The sequence below is a fragment of the Buteo buteo genome, chromosome 9, assembly GCF_964188355.1.
Source record: "Buteo buteo chromosome 9, bButBut1.hap1.1, whole genome shotgun sequence".
Taxonomy (NCBI): domain Eukaryota; kingdom Metazoa; phylum Chordata; class Aves; order Accipitriformes; family Accipitridae; genus Buteo; species Buteo buteo.
The window spans coordinates 6,916,297-6,922,818 of record NC_134179.1 but is presented as its reverse complement, the minus strand read 5'-3'; the positions used below and the strand labels follow the sequence as shown (position 1 = coordinate 6,922,818).

Below are 6,522 nucleotides of genomic sequence, written 5' to 3'. Positions count from 1 at the left end.
TGGCATTAAAATAAAAGGCTAGGAAGTGAGGCAGTGCGTATGGAAGTGTTAAAAGATGGAATTTTGGTCCGTGGATGAACACTGAGTAAGAAGTATATAACTAAGAAATGCACTCAGCACAGGGAACAGATAGTTTATTGTCTATTGTTTGAAATGCTGACCATGGGGATAAGGAGGCTGAGCAATGTTAGGGGAGGTAGTATGTGCAATAATGGAGGAATACGAGGCACCACACCTTGCAGAAGTCCTGCTTTGGATAGAGCATAGTGGATGTGTCTGATGGACTATGGTAATATGCCGCATGCGCAGAGCCCATGAACCAGTAGAAGGGATGGCTATGGCACGTGCAGCATGCCCGGCCAGTGGGCGCATGTGCCATAGGCTCCCTATGTTGCAATCGAGGTGTGTTTTGGCACTCATTGGCCACGAGAGTCGACGCCTGTTCCTCCGCAAATGTATAAAATACCGGGGTTTTCCGAAGAGCAGTAGGCAGGTGGACGGCAAGGTCACCGTTGCCTCTGTGGGGACACCCTCGTAAAAGCTGGCGCCTACCAACTGCTGGGCTGAGCTTGCGGCGCAAGACGGCACAAGAATGTACAGATGGTTCATCTTCTTCACAGTCCTTGGGTCAGTAGGTTAATAGGTGGGTTTTTTTGCTTTGTAAGATACCCTTAGCGTAACGCATGTGTGTAGTTAATAAAATGCTTGCTTTTTCCCTTATAGTCAGTGTGTGTGTTTACCTTCTTGGGAATCCTCGAAACCACCCTAAAACAGGCAGTCATGCCCATCATTTACACCTTTGTTGACAACAGCAACTTGCATTTCTTGAAATGAACCTTTCCTGGTTTTGCCCCAAACTGGGGAGCAATTTTACTCCAGTCCACTCCAAAGAACACCTTAACTGTGGAAGTGGTGCTCCAACTCACTGATTTGCAATTGTGACACTTTCTTTTGAATTTCCTAAGGCACAAGCTAGCGGTGCTTCTCTGAAGTGAATGAGAACACTGCAGTTATCGATGGCCCTCCTCAGCCTCGAGATGCAGAAGGATGGGGGCTGAGATGGTCAGGGAGGGCTGCGGCCTTGCCTGCTCTCAAAAACTCAGCCCCAATTTGCCCTGCATACCGGTCCCATTGCACAACACATGCAACTGCAACTCTGCCCTTAACAGCTCATACGTCCATCCCCTTCCCCTGAACTAAGTGCCCTGCCAGCTACAGCTCAGTCCAAAGGTGAACCAGCACAAATCACTCCTACAGCAACGCTGCCCCACCACCAAACTTGTCTCTGGAAACTGCCACCTGATGTCCCTGAGATTTCCCCTTGCAAACAGCCAGGACCAACACACACAGCAAAAATTCCAATGGTTGCTGAAGGTTAAAATTGCATGTGCTGTGCATTTTTACTGGCCTCAGTGAAAGCAGAGTTGGGCAAGAAAGTAGCTCAATGGGGAACAGCCAGTTGGAGAAAGCATTTTATTGGGTACCCCCAGCACTGAATAGCTGGGCAAAGGGCAGGGACAGAAGCTGTTTTGGGACAGAGAGGAGGAACGTGTTCCTCCAGAGGCTGAGGTCCAGCAGCTTCCTCCCCCGTGCAGGTGCTGAAAGAGAAGCATTCATCAGAAGGGGAAACCACCTCAAAATCCCTGCTCTTGAGTACTTGTCCCCTGGCACGCACACAGCCTCAAAGGACACTTTGGGTGGCTGCAGAGCCCTTCCACTCCCCACAGCTGGTGCAGCACCAGCAAGATACAAAAAGTAGTTCTGAGACTTCTTTGGGAAGTCGTGTCATCTTAACGCAGAAGTGGAGCAGCTTCTAAAAATCTTGAGAACTGCAGAGAGCCAAGTACCTGCTCCAGAAGCACAGACAACCTCCCCAAGGGCCAGGGATGCTTTAGGCTTCGCAGCCCCAAAGACAGGGAGATCGCCTTCCCAGGAGTGCCCTTCTCTTGCCCCTTCGTCAGCCCAATGCCGCTCCTCCTCTCTCACTCACTCTTGCCTCACAGTTCCTGCCACGTGATGGATGCCTCTTCTTTCTTCCCCACCAGTGGCTGCTGCAAAGGCAGGAGGACGTGGTCAGGACAAAGAAGTACCTGCTCCTCCACATGGAGGACAGAGAGGAGATGCCGGGCCTGCCCCTGGAGGGAGCTCTGCACAGCATCACCCGACCCCAGGCCGTCCTCCCACATCTAGCCCTACACCCTAACACCCCTCCCACCCCACCCCAGAAAAAACCTTGCAGATCGGCTATTCTCACCAAATTGATGCTCTGGTGCTACCCCGGCCACGATCACTGCCGCCTGCGGAGTTCACACCGATGCTGCTCCTCCTCTTGCTCACTCTTGCCTCGCTGTTCCACAAAACACCTCTTCTTTCTCTGCCAGCTGCTGCCAAGGAAGGAGGACATGGTTAGGCCTGAAAAGCACCAACTCCTCCACCTGAAGGAAACAGGGATCCCTACATCCCGCGAGGGAGCTCCCCAAGGCACCACCCGGCCACCACCCACCCGCCCGCAGAGCCCCCACCTCCGCAAAACCCTCCTGCTTCACCTTGTCTCACCAAAGCGATGCACAGCAGAGTTCACACCGGTGCTGGAGCTGGGCTCGGAGGCAGGCACCCTGGGCAAATCCAGCTGGGCATGCAAAGCAGCGGCCAAAGAGGCTGCACCCCTGCTTACAGGGGGCTCGAGCCACTGCCTAGACTGCAAAGCACCCGGGACTCCAGGGCACTGGCCAGGCCCTCACTTACAGGGCAGCCCTGGTCCCAAAGGCCCACGGAGGCTCCTTCTCTTTGATTCAGGGGCACCCTGACTCGCACCCTGCTAACGGGGCGGTCACCCCACACAGGCTGCCAGCTGAGCACTATCAAGAGTGCTGGGCACTTTCTGCCCTGAAGGCAAGTGAATCGGCAGCAGTGGCTGGTGACTGTTGCAAGGGCTTGTCCTGGGAGGTTTTGGGGGCTTGGGCAGAAGAACTTCCAGAGGTGGGTTCCTCATCGCTTGGGACAAGCTGCTACTTGAATGCGGAGCAGCTGGTTGGAGGGTGACTGGTGTTTGGGGCCTGCAAGTGGTGCTTGCTACCCTAAATCTGCTGCCTTACCCTGCCGTGCCCTGGTCCCCTTGCTCTCTGCTCTCAGCCCCAGGAGCAGCTTGGGAGAACCATAGGGGAAGGCTGGGGGCAAGGGGCCTGTTCTGGGCATCGGGCACGTGCCTGCAAGCAGGGCCCAGGTCCTGCCCAGGCAGCCCTGGTACTGGGAAGCCCTTTTAGTGCCCTGAGGCTGGGGCCTCTGCTCTTTAAATGTCCAGGCTGCTGGGCACCACACAGTGAAAAAAGTGGGTCTAAGGCAGCTGAGCCTGGGGGGTAAGGGGTAGAAGGGAGGAAGGATGGCCAGGGACGGGGGAACACTGTAGGGAGGTCCCTCCGAGGGCCAGCGTCCCTCTCTCCTCCAGGCAGAGGAGCTGGTGCTTGACTGCGCCCTCCTTCCTTGGCAGCAGGTCCCGGAGAAGAAAGCAAGAAGAGGCATCCAACGTGCGTGGAACCACGAGGCAAGAGCAAGCGAGAGGAGGAGGGGCAGGCTGAACAAAGGGAGAGAGAAAGGCGCTCTGGGCAAAGGGACCTCCCTGTCACCGGGGCTGTGGTCACACAAGAGCATTTTGGTGCTTTTAGGATGGTTTTTATGGGTCTGGGGGAGGTACTTGGCTCAGTGCTATTCCCTAGATTTTTAGAGGCCATTCCAATTCTGTGGTAAGAAGACACAACTTAAAAATCTTTGCCTCTGAAAGGCTGGGGCCAGGGACACCCACCTGATTACAGGGGGTCCCTCCAAGCACCTCCCACCGAGCGCAGGCAGCACGCACAACCCTACTTACAGGGCAGTCCCCCGTGGCTCGGCACACACTCCCAACAAGCCCCACGGAGCCCGAGGCTCCGACTTGCGCCCCAGTTACGGGCTGGCCGTCTTGGCTGCAGCACAACACCATGTCTTCAGGAGCCCAGGGAGCGACCTCGACCCCAACTGCGGGGAGGTCGCCCCAGCCAAAAGCAGCGCCAAAGGCGGGACTGCGCCCTCCGGCACAGCGCATCCTCAACCTGCACCCTCTAAAGGGCGAGGGAGGGCTCGCTCCTGGTACCTGGCTAGGGCAGCCTCCCCAGCCCTGCTTACAGGGAGGGCAGGCTGCTCCTGGGGACAGAGGGCTCCACGGCTCGTCACACACGCCCCGAGTACAGGGCTGTCACACTGGCAGGTCACCAGCAGGACAGGTAGCCAGGCAGGCAGAGACCCAGGCCCGGACTACAGGCAGGTCGCGCTGCCCGCGCTACGACAAGGCGGCTTCGCTCTGTCCTTAGAAAGAAGGGGCAAGCCCGGACTCTCCCTCCACTCGCGGGCTCAGAGGGGACCCCCCCACTGCTGCACAGAGCCCTTCTTTCCCTCCTGGGAAGCTTAAGCTAAGCTAAGCTAAACTAAACTAAGCTAACCTAAGCTAAGCTGCAGCGATTTTAACGGGGGCCTAAAGGACAAGCTCACTCGCTCACTCACACCGACAAAGACAAGGACACACAAAGAGAACTTCCCAGAAGAAAAAGCAAGCTCTGTGCAGTCAAGCTCTGGGGAGCCATCCCTACCCCCGAGCAGGAGAGGAGAGCCTCAGACCTGCCCCCTGGGCTGCATGGAGGCCAGAGGAGCCTCAACATGCCAAGGGGCTTCACGGGTGGCCAAAGGGCAAATGCCATGACACGCCCCAACTCCAGGGGGGTCACGCTGGCCAGGCTGCCAGCAGGCAGAAAGCCACTGGGGCCAGAGGAGGGGGGCGCGCGGAAAAAGCCCTCCCCTGCTTACAGGGCGGGCTTGGGGTCCAGAGAGCTCCATTTCCCCCTTGGGTGCGGAGACGGTGGCTCTCACCCTCCTTACAGGGTTGCCACTCTCTCCGGGCAGCCTAACCATGGGGCAACATGGCAAAAGGCCAACGACCTGAGCCCTGGTTACAGGGAGGTCGTCCAGTGCAAAGCCAGCCACGGCACCAAAGGCGCTGGCAATGTTTTTGTGTGACCACAGCCCCGGTGACAGGGAGGTCCCTTTGCCCAGAGCACCTTTCTCTTTCCCCCACTTCAGCCCACCCCTCCTCCTCTCGCTCGCTCTTGCCTCGCAGTTCCACACAATGCCTTGTTTTTCTTGTCCAGGAGCTGCTGCCAAGGAAGGAGGGCACAGGCAAGCGCCAGCTCCTCCACCTGGAAGACGCCTGCCCCCGGAGGGAGGTCCCCACAGCACCCCCCAACCCCCAGCCATCCTTCCCCCCTCCTACCCTCTACCCCCCCCCCCGGGCTCACCCACCCTTCTTACCGCCATGGTGCCCAGTGGCCCGGAGGGAGGCAAAAGAGCAGAGGCCCCAGCCCTGCTTCCAGGGCAACAGCCCAGCTCAAGGAAATAAAAAGGCTTCCCAGTGCCAGGACTGCCCAGGCAGGACCTGGGCCCCGCTTGCAGGCACATCCCCAATCCCCAGAGGGGGCCCCTTCCCCCCAGCCTCCCACCTTCCCCCGTGGTTCTCTTTCTCCCAAGCTGCTCCCAGGGCTCAGAGCAGAGAGAAAGAGAGCTAGGGCAGGGCATGCCCAGCCCCACTCATCTCAGCCCCACGCCTCTGAAAGGCCAGGGCCAGGGACACCTGCCTGCTTACAGGGGGTCCCTCCCAGCACCTCCTGTTGAGCGCAGGGGATGCGCACAGCCCTGCTTACAGGGCAGCCCCCCTCGGCTTGGCACGCTCAAAAGCCCCGTGGAGCCTGAGGCTCTGACCTGCGCGGGAGTTATAGGCTGGCCATCCTGGCTGCAGCACAACAACACGTCTTCAGGAGCTCTACTTCCCCCCCAGGTGCAGAGACGGTGGCTCTCACCCTTCTTACAGGGTTGCCACTCTCTCCGGGCAGCCTAACCATGGGGCAACATGGCAAAAGGCCAACAAAAGCAAAGACCCAAGCCCTGGTTACAGGGAGGTCATCCTCCAGCACAAAGCCAGCCAGGGCACCACAGGTGCTGGCAACGCCCTTGTGTGACCACGGCCCCGGTGACAGGGAGGTCCCTTTGCCCAGAGTGCCCTTCTCTTTCCCCCACTTCAGTCTCCCGGGCTTCTTCCGCTCCTCTTCTCGCTCGCTCTTGCCTCGCAGTGCCACACGACGGATGCCTCCTCTGCAAGCTCCACCACCAGCTGCTGCATAGACAGAATGATGCCGTCAGGACCGACGGACACCGGCCCCGCAGGAAGCTCTCCACAGCACCACCCGAAGCCCGCCCATCCTCCCACACCTACCCCCTATACCTAAGCCCCCTTCCGCTACCCCCACCGGAAAAAGCCTCGCAGATCGGCTTTTCTCACCGAATCGGTGCTCCCTGCAGGGACGAGTGCCAAGTGCCCTCTGCTGCTCCGGGCTCCGCTCCTCTACCGCTCTCGGCGCGCGCTGGACCTCCGCACCTCCTGTGGCGATGGCTGACCGCGCCTCCCCGGGACGGCGCCTGAGCCCCGGCCCTCCCCACGGTGCT

The 6,522-nt window shown here is 58.7% G+C and overlaps 1 long non-coding RNA gene across 2 annotated transcripts; it reads right to left on the bottom strand.

Annotated features, from left to right (window-relative positions):
- Positions 1-1,416: 1,416 nt before the first annotated feature.
- Positions 1,417-3,361, bottom strand: LOC142034912 (uncharacterized). 2 transcript variants are annotated; one of them, XR_012651771.1, is made up of 4 exons: positions 2,547-3,361; positions 2,255-2,381; positions 1,848-2,051; positions 1,417-1,598 (listed from the first exon to the last, which is right to left on the bottom strand). It is a non-coding gene; the product is annotated as an uncharacterized LOC142034912 (long non-coding RNA). The 2 variants fall into 2 exon arrangements; XR_012651770.1 differs by having other exon boundaries at positions 1,418-2,051; positions 2,547-3,360.
- Positions 3,362-6,522: the final 3,161 nt, after the last annotated feature.